The sequence below is a fragment of the Vombatus ursinus genome, unplaced genomic scaffold (genome assembly GCF_900497805.2).
Source record: "Vombatus ursinus unplaced genomic scaffold, bare-nosed wombat genome assembly UNPS02012319.1, whole genome shotgun sequence".
In the NCBI taxonomy this organism is placed as follows: domain Eukaryota; kingdom Metazoa; phylum Chordata; class Mammalia; order Diprotodontia; family Vombatidae; genus Vombatus; species Vombatus ursinus.
In genome coordinates this window covers 1,573,998-1,592,343 of record NW_020952097.1, presented here as the reverse complement: position 1 = coordinate 1,592,343, position 18,346 = coordinate 1,573,998, and the positions used below count along the sequence as shown (strand labels likewise).

Genomic DNA, 18,346 nt, shown 5'->3' with positions numbered 1-18,346 from the left:
AAAAGAAAGTGAAAAAAAAAGCACTTCAACAAGACTGCACATCTATAGTTTCCCACTTCTGCAAAGAAGGAAAGGAGGTGCATTTTCTTATCTTTTTTGGGAGATAAGCTTAGTCATTATAATTACGCAGTATTTCATTTCAGGTTCTTGATTCACTAGGTGTAGTGCTTTCCTAGTCATTTTTACACAACATTTATTGTTGTTCAGTTGCACTCTTTCTGACTGCATTTGGGGTTTTCTTGGTAAAGGTTCTGGAGTGGTTTACCATTTCCTTCTCCATCTCATTTTATGGATGAGGAAACTGAGGCAAACAATTAAATGACTTGTCCAGGGTCACACAGCTAGTAAGTGTCTGAAGCCAGATTTGAACTCAGGAAGATGAGGCTTCCTGACTCCATGACAGGCGCTCTATCTACTCTACCACCTAGGTGCCCTTGCACCACACTTGCAGAGTCATTATTTTGATTTCTTTCTTATCTAGTCTGTTATACTAATCTACTTTTCATTTTCAATCAGTACCAAGTCATTTTGATGACTACTGCTTTACTTAAAAAAAAAGTTCACTATTTGGTAATGCTATGCACCCTTTGTTTGTACTTTTTTTTCCTCGTTCTTTCCTTTAAGATTCTAAACCTTTTGTTCTTACAAATGAATGTTGTTACTCTTTTGCCTAGCACTAAATAGTTTTCTCTATGTAATTTGATTGAAATAGAGCTAAATCTTTCAATTGATTTAGATAGTATTGTCATTTTTAATAAAATATTTGGATGGCCTAACATCTAAGCAAATATCTCTATAGTTATTGAATTCTCCATTTAGTTCTCTAAAATATGCTTTGTAGTTATCTTTATAAAAAATGTATGCATGCCTTGATAGATTAACTCTCAGATTTGTTATGTGTTTTGTAGTTATTTTTGTAGTTATTTCTCTCGTTATCATTTTTTCCTTTTTTTATTACAAGAAATGCTAATTTTTGTAGATCTGTTTTACATCCTACAAATTTGCTATAGTTTAATCATTAGTTCCTTTACTGATTCTCTGAGATTTTCTAAGTGCACCACCATAGATCACCTGTAAACAGAAATACTTCTGTCTTCTCTTTGCCAATACTCATAACATTGGTTTTGTTTTCTTGTCAATGCTATATTGCATCACTATAGTCTCCTACCTCTTCAGAGAAGGGAAGGAGGTGCATTTTTTAATCTTTTTTTTTTCGGGACAAACTAATTCATTATAATTACACAGCAATCAGTTTCAGGTTCTATGTTCTTTTCACTTATATTGTAGTAGTCATTATATATATTGCTTTCCTGGTTCTTCTTACATCACACTGCATGAGCTTACACAATGCTTAGCAAGAACCATATTGAATAATAATAGAGCTAGGCAGCATCCTTCTTTTACTCAATAAATACCAGAAAAGATAGTTTTTCAATGTATGCTTCTAAAAATTGCATATGTATTTCTCTTTTTGCATATGCATATATGTAAGTATAAAATTTTTTATTATATTAATGGAGCCATACCTCTACTTTTTAGGATTTTCAATATGAATGAACTCTGTATTGTGTCAAAGGTTATTTGGTATCTATTAAAACATTCATCTTTTTTGTTATCCTTGTTTATATGATTAATTATGCTCATTGTTTAGCTAATGTTGAATCATCCTTGAATCCCTGAGATGAATACAACTTAATCATAGGGAATTTTTTTTTCCTGGATACAAATCTGCAATCTCTTTGTTAAGATTTTATTTGAAACATTTGCATCAATATTCATTAGTGACATTTGTTTATAGTTTTCTTTCTCTGCTTTGTGTCTTTCTTGTTTGGGTATCTGGACCACATTTATTTCATAAAAGAGTGTACTGTCTCTGTTTTTGAGATTAACTTTTATAACATGGGTAATTGCTTTATAATTCACTTGTAAATCCATCTGGCCTGGGAGTCTTTTTTTTTTCTCCCTTTGGCAATTAACTTATGACTTCGACAGTTTCTTTCTCCAAGATTGCTTTAAGATCTATATTTCTTTTTTAATTTAAGTATTTTCTTTTTTCTCTACTTTCTCTATTTTTGTACATTTTAATCAATTTCCTTTTCATTCTAATTTTTGTTGCTGTATAATTGTGTATAAATTCTCCTGACAATTCTTTTTATTTTCTCTCTAATGTGAATTCACCTTGTTTGTTTCTTGTTCTTGGTAATTTTCCTCTTTTTTTCTTGATTAAGCTGGCTAATGCTTCATTGATTTTCTTAGTCTGTTTAAAATAATAGCTCTCAGTTTGGTTTGTCAGTTCTGTAATCTTTTTATTTTTGAGTTTTATCTCTAATTTTCAAGATTTTTTACTCTACTTTTAGAGTTTTAGATTTGTTTTGTAGTCTTTTTACTCGCTTCTTTTCATCGATCCTCTTTTGTCTATTATACTAATAAATATTTTGAGAGATAAAAATTTTCCTCTGAGGACTGCTTACCTACATATCAAAAGTTTTGGTATGTTGTCTCATTATTACCATCAACTTCAACCTGATCATTTATTGTTTCTGGAGTTTGTTTTTTGACCCAATCATTATTCATGGTGTCATTACTTAGTTTTTATTTAGATCTGCATCTTTTGTTCATACTTCCTTTGTAGAATAATAAATATTGGGAGAGGAAATTCCTTCTACCAATTCAGGCTGGCATCTGCTTTGCAGCTGAGAATCTTAGAGAGTTCCCTGGGCACTGAGAGGCTACCTGACGTACCGAGGATCCCAGAGCTAGTCTAAGCTTCAAGTCCAGCTCTACATCAGCTGTGACATGACATCTCTCGTACTTTCTTCATTCATTATTAATTTTACTGCATTATAAGAGAGCTGGTCAGAAACAGCATGGCATAGTTGTATAAAGAGCCATCCTCAAAGTCGGGAAGATCTGGGCCATGCCTCTCTGACACATACTGGCTGTTTCCTCACCAAGCTCTTTGTATACCAACGAAATAGCAAGCCTGTAAAAGATGTTTCTAATATTTGCCTTTTGACATCCATATGTGAGTCCCTTATGCCAATGGCTTTCAAATGGTGTTTGCCAGGTATGAGTTTCACCAGGTGTGCCATGAAATTTTACTTCATGTATGTGAACATAAAACTTATGTTGTAAGATATCTGCTTTTACTTCCTCCATGAATTTAGTCCCTCTACAGCTTTGCAGTTAATGTTTTAACCATCATAACCTCCTCCCAAAATAAAATGCCCTGTTGGACTGTGAGTTTACAAACATCCATATATTTCAAAGAGTCATCTCAACTCTGACCTGTGTTCCTATACCCCACATACCCTGAGACTTCCAAATTCCCTAGCCCCGCCTCTAGTCACAGTTTATTGTCTACCTTAAAGTTAGGAAGGCTACAATAGCAAATCTTATTGTTTTAAAAAAAATTTATGAACATCTTCTGTTTTTTACATCTCAAGATTTTCCCCAGTATCGCTCCCCCTCTCCATATAAGGCCATCAGTTAATAAACATCTATTAAGCACCCTCTATGGGTCAGGAGAAACGTTTCTCAAAGAAAGGCAAAGACAAGTCCATAATCTAACAGGAGAGACAAATACCTGAATATGTACAAACAAGCTATATACAGGATAAATAGGGAATAAATAACAGAGGGAAAGTTCTAGAATTAAGAGGGATTGGGAAAGGCTTCCTGTGGAAGGTGGGATTTTAGTTGGGACTTGAAGGAAGTGAGGAAAGCCAGGAGGTGGAGAAGAAAGAGAGCATTCCATTCATGGGGGAAAGTCAGAGAAAATGCCTGGAGCCCAGAGATGAAGTGTCTTGTTTGTGGAACAGCAAGGAAGTCAGTGACACTGGATTGAAAAGTATATAGGAAGGAAGGGAGGAGGAGAGGAGCAGGATAAGGTATAAGAAGCCTGGAAAAGTAGAGTAGGGAGAGGCTATGAAGCATTTTGAATGCCGTGGGGTTTTATATCTTCCTGGAGGTGATAAGGGATCAGTGGGAGGGTGATAGACCAGTACTTTAGGAAAATCATTTTGGTAACGAATGGAGGATAGACTGGAGAAGCAGAGGCTTGTAGCAGGCAGATCAACCAGCAAGTGTAAGGTGATGATGGCTACACCAAGAAGGTGGCAGAGGAGAGGAGAGGAATACGTCAGAGGAGAGAAAGAGTGTATTTGAGAGATGCTGCAAAGGTGAAATCGACAGGTTTTAGCAACAGATTGGATATGGGGGGTGAGGGAGAGTGGGGAATCCAGGATGACTCCTAAGCTGTTGAGTCTGGAGAACTGGGAAGATGGTGGTCCCTTCTGTGGTAATAAGGAAGTTTAGAAGAAAGAAAAGTTTAAGGGGAAACATCATTATCTTTCAGTTTGGGATATATTGAGTTTAAAATGCCTACTGGAAATGTTGTTTGAGATGTCTAAAGGGCAGCTGGAGATGCAAGATTGAAAGTCAGCAGGAGGATAGAGATGGATAGGTAGATTTGAGGGTCATCAGCATAGAAATGATCATTAAATCCAAGATTGCTAATCAGATTACCAAGTAAAGCAGTATGTGGGAGAAGAGAAGATTTGTAGCCCTTGTGGACGTGGCATAGTGCGTTGATAAAGTAGGTGTAGAAAGATTGTTGAGCAGCAGTGAGGGCTCAGTTGAGATTGTGCAACATAAATTTGTAGTGCACACAAATATTTTTGTAGCACAAGTTATTCCTATCCCCCCACCCCCTACCTCCCATCACATGTAGCACTGGGATGTCATTGTATGACTCAAAAGAAGGCAGAATAAACATCTCTAGCCTCTTCTCGCCTTATCCTTATGTAAGGGAGATTTTATTTCCTACCACGAGGACAAGCAGGATGTTAGAGCCATAAGCTTGGCCACTCTGCTCTCCTCAGAGAGAGAATTAGGTTAGAATTATATCTATCTGCTCCCTTAAATATTATTAGTAGAGGGGATATATTTTCAGGTTCAAATTAAACTTCTGATCATAGTTTCTTAATGGAAAAATGAGAGTCCCAAGCTTTATAACCAAGACTTGACACTCTACCAAATACTAGTCCCACAAAAGACACTTGTAACAAGTAGCAAAGAAATCCATTTATCCAGGTTTATAGCAGAACAGAAATCAGAGAAAGTATACACATGAGAATATATACCGGACAATACAGAGTAGTATCTTTGATAATTACCTCTATCTCTTGTTTGATTAAGAATACGTGTTCTACAGCAATTTGGAACTATACCCAAAGGACTTTAAAACCATTCATGCTCTTTGAACCAGCAATACCATTACTAGGTCTGTATCCCAAAGAGATTTTTTAAAATGGAAAAGGATCTATATGTACAAAAATATTTATAGCAGCTCTTTTTTGGTGGCAAAGAATTGGAAATGGAGGGGATGCCCATCAATTGGGGAATGGCTGAACAAGTTGTGGCATGTGATTGTGGTGGAATACCATTGTGCTATAAGAAAAGGCAAGCAGGATGATCTCAGAAAAACCTGGAAATACTTACATGAACTAATGCAAATGAAATGAGCAGAACCAGGAGAATACTGTACACAGTAACAGCAATATTGTATGATGATCAACTGTGAATGACTTAAGTATTCCTAGCAATACAATGACCCATGACAATTCCAAAGGACTTAGGATAAAAAGTACTATCCATCTCCAGAGAAGGAACTGATGCAGTCTAAATGCAGATCAAAGCATCCTTTTAAAAAAAACTTTAAAAAATAAATTAAAAAAGAGAAAAAAGAATAAAAAAACTTTATTTTTCTTGGTATCTTTTAGTCTGTGTTTTCTTTTACAATATGACTAATACGGAACTATGTTTTGCATGACTGTACCTGTATAATCTATATGAAGTTGCTTGCCTTCTCAAGGTAGGGAGAGAAAGGAGGGAGGGCTAGAATTTAGAACTCAAAATTTTGAAAAAAAATGAACGTTTAGTGGAGTGGAGTCAAGATGATGGAGAAAAGGCGGGGACTAGCTAGAACCTCTCCCAAACTACCCTCTAAACAAATTTAAATAGTGACTTATGACAAATTTTGGAGTGACAGAATCCACAAAAGGACAGGGTGAAACAATTTTCCTGGCCGAGACAAGTTAGAAGCTTGTCATCAAGGAAGGATTTATCACACTGGGATGAGAATGGAGAACATGTTGAATATACTCTTGCAATTCCAATGAAAGATAACAGAAGTGTTTTAGCTCTAGTTTCTCCAGCAATGTTTGGTTCTGTTTTACCTTTTGTTTATCTTTCTATTAGACTTATCCAAAATTGAGAGAGGAACACCGAAATCTATCTCCTTCATTACTGTACGGTTATCTATGTCATCTTACAGCTCAGTTAACATTTTCTTTATGAATTTGGATGATTAGCATTTGGAGCATATATATTAAATACTGATACAGATTTGTTGTCTATGGTTCCTTTTAGCATAACATGTTTCCTTGTTTATACCTTTTTTTTTAAATGTTTTTTGCTTCATCTGATAACATGGTTGTATCCTGCTTTTTTGGATTTCCCTGATGCATAATAAAAAACATTTTCCAGCATTATATGTTGTTTCTCCATGGAGTTATTAAATTTAACCACCACATATCTTGGAGTTTTCAGTCTTGGGTTGTTGGGGGTTTTTTTTTCCCAGTGACACTCTATCAATTCTTTTGATGATACTTTGTCTTCTTTGTCCAGAAGTTCTAAGCAGTTTTCTTGTATTATTTCTTGCATTTTGATGTTCGGGTTTTGCTTATATGGAAAGCATGTTTTCTTTTAATGCTGTTGCTTTTTGCTTCTCTTCTTCCAGATTTTTCTTCACTTCTGTGCATTCCTAATCAATTGTCATCTCTTGTTTCTTTGGTGAAACTTGCCACAGTGGATTAAAATTTTTCCATTCTGCCATTTATTTCTGCTGTATGGCCCATAAATTCTGCTCTCACGATTGTCATTTTTCTTTTAAACCACTTAGGAATAGCTTGTTGTTATTCCGTGCTCTCCTCAAAATTTACAGGGTCCTCTACCTAATCAGGTTACGGAAATCAGGTTTTCCATAATGTTCTTTTTTTGGTTTTGTTTTGCACTGTTTATTCATAGATGCCTGACCTGGTTTGTAGATCTAGAGGCCATATGTTCTTCTGCTGTTAATGTATCCTCTTGGTTTATCTGCTGAGATCTTTGACAGTTTCAGCCTACTTTCCCCTATTGCTCATTTGCTGACTTCTTCCCTTCTGATGGTCATTTCTCTGGGGACTATATCTCAGTGTCTCAACCTCTTCTCACACTAACCCTGGGGCAATTCATGTTTCACCAGCTTAGGTCTATGCTCCAAATAACTTTTAGGGGGAACAACTGGTTCCAAGTGGATGCTAAACCCTTTCCATTTTTCTGCTATTTGTAGTTTAGATATCTGCTTCACTGGGAAGGGAGGCCTGGGGTCAAGGTGTAGAGTTGAGCTCTGTTACAAGCCTATTTCCTTTGTTACTCTTCTTTTCTGAAACATGGAATGCTACCTTGGTGCTGGAAATTGAAGACTCAGCAAATTTCTCCAGTTTGTAATGTGGATCTCTACAGAGCTGGAAAGGGGGAGGGGCAAGGTATGGGATAGCATTCTGTGGCAAACCCATGGGTTGGGTCAGCTTGTATAGCCTTGCTGGAGAGGATGCTTGATGGTAGGGCAGGGGGAAGCTGAGTGAGCATAAATTAGGCATTAGTTCATGGAGTTCTGAGTTTTTGATTCCTAGACCATTAGAGATAATTGAAATTGCTTTATCTCTGGCCCATAATTTCTATTTTTGAGAGGTCTGAGAAGTTTTGAGGATCAGAGAAAGTATCTAGTCTTCCATTTTGTTAGTTACATGACTGAAAAGTCCTTGATTTCCTCTCAAGTTAATGGGTTCCCTGTCCCTGGAAGTCTTCAAACAGTCTAGATGTCTAGATCACTACTTGCTGGCTCTGTTGTAGCGGGGATTTTTGTTCGGGTATATGTTGGACTAGATGGCTACTGAGGAGGTCTCTTCCTCCTAAATCTGAGGTACTATAAGAATACATGTATCTTGCTTACCTACTACCTTTGTTTGACTTCCTTCTCATTAAAACCTCCTGCATCATAGGATAAGATTTGAAACTGGAAGGGACCTAAATGCCCGGGGCTGGGAGGTGAGGTGTATGATGTATTATTATGTCTGTTGTCTGAAGATTGGCCTAGTTATACTTCTAGAGTCTCATGACCAAGTTGCCTGCACAGTGTTTAATTCAACTGGCCATAACAACTCTCAAAGACCATTGATTAAGTTAGAAAAAAAGTTATTAGCTGCATTGGTGGAGGGAATACCACAACAACAAACTTTTGGATCCTTCAAATATTCCTTTACTCCATTTCTTGCATACAAGCAATTAATTGTTACTTACCTAACATGAACTGTCCATTGGATTACCCACAATGGTGGAGTCCTTTACCATATAAAGATGCCATCCTGCTGTTTGCATGAAGCTCTATAAAACTAGAAGGGCCTCCTCAGTGAGATCCACTAACAGTCAAAAGAGTTTGATCTAATGATCTGCACAGAAAAAAAAGACAAATAAATAAAGACTGTTAATCAGATGGATAATCTAATGAGTTACACCATTGGAATGTGTTATATATCACATAATCTAATATCACACATATGATATATAACATTTATCACATGTATAAGACATCATTAATAACACATGGACAATAAATTACTTATTTCACATGTGCAATAAATGACATCAAACATGTATAACATGTAATTTATCACATATGTGATATTTATTATGTATATGTGATTTATATATTGCATTATATATGTGCAATATTGCTAGACATGCATATGTGTGTACGTGATCTTTAAGCCTATGTATATTTTAAAATAATACTACACTTAAAGGAATCTATGATCTCATTGATGTGGTACTTACCTCCGGTGGTACAAAGCACAACTTTTTACCTTTTTCAATCTTTGTTTTTGCCCTTCCATAAATCTTTCATTAATGATCTACCTAGAACACAGGCAGCTTTTTTCTTGGTTTTTTAAGATTCCATGGATTAAACAAGATAATTTTTGTAAAGCACTTATATAATGCCTAAGATATTGTTGGCACTTAATAAATGCTTCTACCCCTCCTCCCTTCAGTGCATAAGAATGAAACATTTGGACTGTCTATATATTATTCTTTGCTTTCCCCACATGGCTGTTCAATTTTCTTTTCAGATCATACAGTCCTGAGGTATCATCCCTTACTGTCCTCTGCTAAAGTCCAATTCTAATACCTCTTTATGGCATGAAGGTAACTCCGGATGCTCAAAATCTATGTCAGCAGAAAATTCCTGGGTCCAGATACCAGTTCTGCCATTTACTGCTGTGTGACCTTGGGCAAGTCATTTGACCTTGCTATGACTCAGTTATCTTATTTTTAAAATGATGGTTTTGAAGTAGATGACTCCTGAGATCCATTCCAATTCCAATATCTATGACTATAGATATGATGACCAAATTTCTAAACTCTGAATGGAGACACAGAATCTGATGTAAGGATATTTCTTTTGCAAGGCCTTATTAAAAGTATGCTTTCTTTCTCTTGATAAAAGAAAATCATCCTCCATTTCTTAAATATATTGGTCACCATACCTGTAACACTCATCAAATGCATGTTGCAAATCAGAGACTATGACATTTGTTGGATTTCAAATCAATGTTTGTTGAGCAACTGAAATAAGCTCAAGCAATATTAGGTCCTCTGAGAAATAGCAGCTGATGAGTTCCCCAACCTTAGGTAACTTACATCCTTATAGGAAAAAAAAACCAAAACAAGATTATATATACTATCAAGTGCTAAAGAGAGTGGTATAGGCAGTAAATGCTGGCTTTTGTCAGAAGAATCTCTCCCAACTATGGTGTATAAGAATTAGTGTATGTATGTATATATGTGTGTGTGTATATATATGTGTGTGTGTGTGTGTGTGTGTGTGTGTGTGTGTGTGTGTATATATATATATATAAATGCCTTCTGATGCAGACTAGTGAGCTTGTGGTTTTTGAGAATAGCACCACCTGGTGACCAAATTATATACTACAGTCCCTTTTTATCATTTTTTTAATAAATTAATTTGATTCTCTGTAGGTTTACAGAAAGTAGAGCACAAGCTAGGTGTGGATTGTTTTATGGTACATCAAGTATCACTTGGGCTGCCCACCAAGAGTATACCTAATTTACACCACTGTCACATACAGGTGGGGTTTTTATTGTTGTCAATAACAGTCTTGGAATATAAACTCAGTAAAAGAATTGCTGGCTAACAGTGGCATAATGATTTTTTAAAACTTTTCTTGCATGATTACAAATTGTTTTCCAAAATAGTTGGACCAATCCATAATTCCACTCCTAATGAATTAGTGTGCTTGTTTTCCCACAGTCCCACTGATACTGAATTTTTCATCTGTAGTGGGGGCCTACCTGTTTGATCCCTGTGGGAGCTAGAGTGGTCCTCAAAAGAGAAACTGTCAGTGAGGCGTTGAAAGTGGGACAACCTGAGCAGCTGCTTGGGGCAAAGATGAAACTACAGGAAAGGTATGGAGATGGAGCTAGATTTGAATACAAGTTGACCTTTAACACTTTTTGTCTTTTGGTGGTTTTTGCCTTTGATAAAGATTTCCCGTCCATTCTTTGTTTGGTGTAGGAAGTAGGCATTCAAGAGGGATCGATGTAGGACTGCTTTTGGGGGGGAGGAGGAAAGGAGTGAAATATGGCCGTCAATGGGCACGGCTTTTTGCTGCTACTGTGGCTGCTGAGGTGTCTGTTATGACCAGGACCAGGGATGGGTCTCTTGCAAAAGAGGCAAGACTAGAGCGGGACAGAACCAGCAGTTTGTGAAAAATCTTTTTTTTTTCAGAAGATGAGATGAAGAATGGGACTGCTTCCTCTCTCTACCTTATGCTCCCTTGGGGAAGTCCTGACCTATGACAAGCCCCAGAAGGTATGCCATCTAATGAGACAGCATTATGGCATTTTGCAAACTTTAAAGCGCTACCTAAATACTAATTGTTGTTGTTGTTGTCGTTGTTACACCTTCCATTAATCCCTACCTGACCTGCGGAACCTAGAGGGATTTGAAGTTTCTCTCCAGACGATCCGTATGGAAGTAATGAGGATGGTCAGCAGAAATGGCAGAAAGCAATGACACTGAGCATTCTATGAAGCGGAATAAGTTATGCGCCCGCAATGTTGCTGGGCTGCGTAATGTAAGGAGAAAGGGTCAGTGGAAATTTCCCAGGGTGGGAGGTGGAGAACGGTAGTGGTTTTTCCGATAATTTGGAGTGGTATTTCACTTTCAAACTGTGTGGCGCTGGGGCATTAGTCAAAGATTTTCAGCTGTGTACCTTCTGGTGGCAAGTAGAAATTTTTCGGTTCTTAAGAAGCCTGCAACGCTCAGTTCACAAAGGAGGCTCATGCCGGTAGATTCTGATAATGCCGTTTGATTTGGGCTCGAGTATAGTGCCACTTAGTGGACAAATTATGAAGTACACCTCCTTTAATGGTTAATTGATTTATTAAGTGACAATGCATTTTCTATGAGCTTATAGAAGACAAAAAATAGGTTGTATATGGGTTGATATTACTACTTGGGCACCATAATGCGTCTCATTCTTCATATATATATCTCCCCCACCTCTCTAAGTTAGGTTGTATGAGGAGGAAGGCATATTACACTGTCAATCCTCTGGAGTCAAGATTGGTTATTGTTTCATCTGTCAACAAGAGTTTATTAAGTCTTACCATGTTCCAGGAACTGGGCTAAGCCCTTCATTGATTTATTGTCTTTCAATGTTATTTTCACTTACATCATTGTAATCATTGTACATATTTACCTTTTTTAAAAATCCCTGCATCACTTCATAACAGACCTACTTCAGTTCAAAATTCCCAAGTTTTTCTGAATTCTTCATATTTGTAACTTCTTGTGGGATGATAACATTCCATCACACTGCAATTTACTCGGCCATTTGACAATTGGTAGAGGTCCTCTTTGTTTCTAATTTTTTGCTACCGCATGCTAATGAGATAATATCCAATGGAACTCTGCTATTTCCTGCTGTGAAAAGTGATTCTTCTTAGTAATCATTATCTTGGAAACTCAGAGCTTCCTCATCTCCCTTTCTTTCTAAGTTCAGTCCTTCTTCAGAAGGACCTGTTAAGATATAATCTAAACAGGGGCAGCTAGGTGGCACAGTGGATAGAGCTCTGGCCTTGGAGTCAGGAGGACCTGAGTTCAACTACAGCCTCAGACACATAACACTTAGCAGCTGTGTGACCCTGGGCAAATCACTTAACCCCATTGTCTCATAAAAAAAAAATAAAAAAGATGTAATCTAAATGAGTCTGTTCCTGCTTATTATGTCGCCTATACAGGTCTGGGAGAATGTTGATTCCTCCCTATTGTCAAGACAGGTGATATGGAAATTTATGTCTGTTTGATCAGGATTGAATGACCTTATGAAAGACTCTCATTTTAATATGGCCCACCTACCGGAGCTGATTGTCATCCATTCGGAACACCTGCTCTTCAAAGAAGATATAAGGCTGTATCCCCAAACCTCCAAATTGAGCCATTTCTGAACTGGCACCCTTAGGGGGGCCCAGCTTTTGACTAAACTCCCATGCAATGCATGTCAAGCCAGCTTGAGAGAAATTAAACTGCGAACACACATCACAATTTCATTTGTGTCTTAGAGCTGACTGTTTCAAAATTGGGGTTCATTTGTGGGGGTTCACACTGCCCACCCTCTACACTTTCAAAATCCCTTGCCTTTGCTTGTCGTATTCCATTTGCCCCCTTCAATTTCCTCAATTCCTGTGCGTCATTGGAAGCCTAAATGAAATGTCAACTCCTTAATGAAGCCCAGACTGGACAGCTCACTATAGATGCTCTGTACTTTTCCACTCAAAGGTATTCACATCTTATTCATAAGCATTCCCTATTCCTAGAATGTCCTCTTTCTCTCCTCCCAATTCATTGCAGCTCGACAAACAACTATTAAGTATATATTATGTTCAAAGTAGTCTACTAGGTACTGGAAATACAGAGACAAAATGAAAAACAGTCCCTACCCTCCAGGGGCTTACATTACACTGGAGAAAACAGCATATACAGATAAATAAATACAAAATAATTTGAAGAAAGGAATCAGGAAAGGCATTCTGAAAGAGGTGGAACCTGAGATAAACCTTCAAGGAAGCATGGGCTTCTCTGAGGTGAGTTGTTAGAAAAATCTGAAACAAAAATCTACTACAGGAGTGAGGGAAGGAAAACCTTTATTACCCTTCTCATGAGAAGTAGGCACACTGCACCCTAGTAGCACGTGCACACTGGCACAGCAGTAGAATCAACTTTTCAATGGTTAGTAAGATCCATACTCCTCCCACCTGAGCCCAGGATTGTACCAGCTCATCTGAGTTCCACTTTTTCTGAACCACCCATCCCATGTTCCTCCATGTTCCTCCTTTTCATGTTAGTTCATGAGTCCCATGTTCAAAAATGGCGGCTATCTCTGCCGTCAGAGTGTGTCAGTTAATAGTCAATAAGCTTATTAAGCAAGGCAGTGGAGAAAAGCCTTTGCCTGGTCCTTGACCCCGATGGGTTGCAACCGGTTTAGCCTCCAGGCTAAAGGAACTACTTGTTTACAGAATGTTTGGGGCACTTTCTGATTGGTTGAGGGACTATCCACTTGGAAGTCCTTCTCAGAATTCCCTTGTTCTGCTGTGGAAGCATAGCATCTAATCCTTTCTCACAGAGTGTTGAGGGAATATATATTCCAGGTGTGGGGAGAAGGGGGAGAGACAGCTTGTTCAAAGGCACAGATGTGGGAGACGTAATACTGGGTTCAGGGAACAAAAAAATAGGCCAGTTTGGTTGCAATTTAGAGAATGTAACTGTAGTAAGGTAAAATAAATCTGGGAAACAAAAGGTCAAAAACCACAAAGGAAACAATGATAAAAATTAGGAATAAAAGGGTTCTAGTGGTCAGTCAGTCGATAAACATTAATTAAGTACCTACTTAATGCAATAAAGCATCTATTAAGCTTTGTGCTACACACTGTGCTAAGTGCTGAGGACTGCTGTTGTTCAGTCATTTCAGACTCTTTGTGACCCCATTTGTGGTTTTCTTGGCAAAGATTCTAGAGTGGTTTCCCATTTACTTCTCCAGCTCATTTTCAGTTGAGGAAATTGAGGCAAATAGGGTTTAAGTGACTTGCATAGGCTCACACAGCTAATAAGTGTCTGCAATCAGATTTGACCTCGGGAAGATGTCTTCCTAATTCCAGACCCAGCATTCTATCCACTGTACCACCTGGCTGCCCTCAGTGCTAAGGATACAAATATGAAAAGAAAAAACAGTCTCTGTCCTCAAGGAGCTTATAATCTAATAGGGATTCCCACTCAGAAAAGGAAGCTGAAAAGTGAAGAAGGGGAAAGGGGAGGTATTCAACCTGGAGGGAGAAGTCCAAAGTACAAGAATCTTAAATTATACTATTGTTGAGGTCAGAGTTGGGAGAGCAGTTCAGGTGTGAAAGAATTCACTTAGACCTTCTCTGTAGCCATTGGTGATGAGTTCAGGGTGAACCCCAAGAATGCTGGGGTGCTACCTGAAATGATGAGGAATAGACATGCCTATCCTAGTGTCCTGAAAGAATTCACTCGGACAGTCTCCAAGTTAAAGAAAGGCATTTATTGGGGTGATGCACCCAAGCAAGCCTGCTCCCTGTGAGGCAGGGCCCCAATAGGCTCTACTCCATGTGGGAGGCAAAAGTATAGGTCACAGGCCCTGCTTCCCCAAGGGAGCAGAGTGGTTTCTGCTTCCCATAGGAGGCAAAGGCCATTAGCTAGGTCAAAGGTAAATACAATTTTATGGAATAGGGGCAAGAGAACAATAGAATGGGAGAATCAAGAGTGGCTCCAAAATGCCTGGGATATCAGGTAATCTGGAGGTGATAAACAAAGGGAACAGGAAAGTGGAGGGGAAGAATTGTTCTGGAATTGGGGGTGCTTTGTGAAAGCACACAGATTAAGTCCACAGTGGGGGCTTTAATGCATAATCTTCTTTTTTATTTTTTTTTTCACTAGGCAATGGAGTTAAGTGACTTGCCCAGGGTCACACAGCTAGTGAGTATTTTGTGTCTGAGGCCGGATTTGAACTCAGGTCCTCCTGACTCCAGGGCCGGTGCTCTATCCACTGTGCCACCTAGCTGCCCCCATAGTCTTCTTTGATCACTTTCCTGACTGGTCACATCCTGCATCTTATCTCCTATCTCAAATCCTGCTTGCTCCACCTGCCTCAAGCACTCTTTTCTCCCTCATCACTATAAATTGGTAATCATCAAAACTATTTAATATTGTTTAAAAGTGGAAAAAAATTATTGATGGAACAGATTAGGCAAATATGACCCAGAAGCAACCAAACTTAGTAAATTGTTCTCTGTCATTTTTCAGTCATGTTTGACTTGCCCAAGATCACACAGTTAGTAAGTGTCTGAGGCCAGATTTGAACTCAAGAAAATGAATCTTCCTGACTCCAGCCTGGGCACCCAGCTGCTCAATTAAGATCCAAGAAACCCAAAGAAACCAACCCCAGGGTTAAAACTTTCTATTTGACAAAAATTGAGAAAATAGGAAAGCAGTTTTATACTATCTACCACAATTAGCTCCAAATGGATACATCTCCTAATATAAAAAGTCACTTTATTTTTTAAAAATGGGAAAAAAGGAGATATATTTTACAACCATGGAGAGGAAAGAAAATTCGTATCAAAAACTAGGGATAAAGATGATCATAAAAGATAAAATGTATAATTTTATTACACAAAAGTGAAAAGTTTCTGCACATGCACAATAAAATGCAGTTGAAACCTTAATTTTTTACTGTAGTTAAACTTCAAAAATAAGAAGAAACAATTAGGAAAATCTTTAAGTTTCTCTGATAAAGGTCTAATATAATAATAAAGTTCTAGCATTTATAGCACTTTGCATATGCTGTCTCATTGATCCACACAACAACCCTGTAGAGTAGATGCTATTATTATCTCCATTTTACAGATGGGGAAACTGAGGATGAGAGAAGTTAAATGACTTGCCCTTGGTCACACAGCTAGCATGTGTCTGAGGCTAGATTTGAACTCAGGAAAGATGAGTCTCCCTGATCCCAGTCTGGTTCTGCTCATTTCACTTTACATCAGTTCATGTTGGTCTTTCCAGGTTTTTCTGAAATCCACCTGTTCAACATTTCTTATGGCAAAATAGTATTCCATTGCATTCATACACCACAGCTTGTTTAGCCATTCCTCAACTCATGGGTATCCCCTCAATTTCCAATTTTTTGTCACCATAAAAAGAGCTGCTATAAATATTTTTGTGCATTTATAATAAATTTTCCTCTAAGGTTACCTTGGCTGCATCCCTAAAGTTTTAGTTTTTGTGGTTGTTCAGTCCCTTCAGTCATGTTTGACTCTTCATAACCCCATCGGGGGTTTTCTTGGCAATCTTTCTAAAATTTTATTCTAGCCCATAATTTCTCTTGAATACTTTATATGTAGGTTTGTTTTTTATTTGTTTGTTTGTAACTTACTAGGTTTCTGTGAGTCTTCTGCATCTGCTCCATTTTCTATGTGGTAAAATAAAGACTTTCCTGTACCCAATATACATTTAGTAGCTATGAAAGCTTAGGACTCCTTTATCCACATTTGGGGAAATCCAGACACAAGCTATAACATGAGTATAATAGATTTCACATAGGGGAAGAGTGTTATAAGTGTTAGTAGATTTTCCTGGAGCATTTCCAAGTTGGAGGGAAGGCAGGGAATAAGCCAAAAAAAAGAAAAAAATGATCCTTTTTTAAAAAAAATTTATTTATTTATTTTTCGTTTTCAACATTCCCTTCAATAAGATTTTGAGTTCCAAATTTTCTCCCCATCTCTCCTTTCACCCCACCCCAAGGTAGCATGCAATTCAATATAGGCTCTACATATACTTTCATATTGAACCTGTATTGACATTAGTCATATTGTAAAGAATAATTAGAACCAATGGGGAAAACCATGAGAAAGAAGAAACAAACGAAAAAAAAAAGAGAGAGAGAGAGAGAACAAATAGTATGCTTCAATCTGCATTCAGACTCCATAGTTCTTTTTCTAGATATGGACACCATTTTCCATCATGAGTCCTCTGAATCCTTGCATTGCTGAAAAGAGCCAAGTTAATCATCACACAATGTGGCTATTACCATGTACAACGCTCTCCTCATTCTGCTCATTTCACTCACCATCAGTTCATATAAGTCTTTCTAGGTTTTTCTGAAGTCTGCCTGCTCATCATTTCTTGTAGCACAATAGTATTCTGTGATACTCATATACCACAATTTGTTCAGCCATTCCCCAATTGATGAGCATCTCCTCAATTTCCAATTCTTTGCCACCATTAAAAGAGCTGCTATTTCTATTTTTGTGGGTCCTTTTCCCATTTTGATGATCTCTTTGGGATAAAGGCCTAAAAGTGCTATTGCTGAGTGAAAGGGTATGCACAATTATATAGCCCTTTGGGCATAGTTCCAAATTGCTCTCCAGAATGGTTGGATCAGCTCACAACTCCACCAACAATGCATTAGTGTTCCCATTTTCCCACATACTCTCCAGCATTTATCATTTTCCTGTTTTGTCATGTTGACCAATCTGATAGGTGTGACGTGGTACCTCAGAGTTGTTTTGATTTCCATTTCTCTAATCCATAGTGATTTAGAGCAAAAAAAGGTTATCCTTTTTCAGATTGACCCTGGATATCCAAGCTGGTCCATGTGAACTGAGAGTCTTTAGAGGACCACTAGTCATGGGTTATATAGTCAATGTCTTTAGTTGTTTTTGGTGGTGTTATTGTTCAGTCCTGTCGGATTCTTCTTGATCTCTTTTGGGTTTTTCTTGGCAAAGATTCTGGAGTGGTTTGCCATTTCCTTCTCCAGCTCGTTTTCAGTTGAGGAAATTGAAGCAAACAGGGTTAAGTGACTTGCCCAGGGTCACACAGCTAGTAAGTGTCTGAGGCTGGTTTTGAATTCAGGAAGATGAGTCTTCCTGACTTAAAGCCTGGCACTCTATCCACTGTGCCACCTAGATGCCCATATACCCTTGACTCATAACAAATAAACCCTGCTCTTCCAAAGAGAGCATAGTTAAGATAATCAAGGGCTGAGGATGAAGTTTGGCTAATCTCTCCATAGGTGGTAGGAAGAAGCCACTCTAGCTAGATGAAATAGGAGGTGGCCTCTGGAATCCCATCACCAATTCCAGC

The 18,346-nt window shown here is 37.9% G+C and overlaps 1 protein-coding gene across 1 annotated transcript in view; it reads left to right on the top strand.

Moving 5' to 3' along the window:
• LOC114039826 (speriolin-like) overlaps window positions 1–18,346 on the top strand; it is a 52,331-nt gene that overhangs the window by 32,922 nt on the left and 1,063 nt on the right. The gene's annotated exons all lie outside the window — the stretch shown is intronic.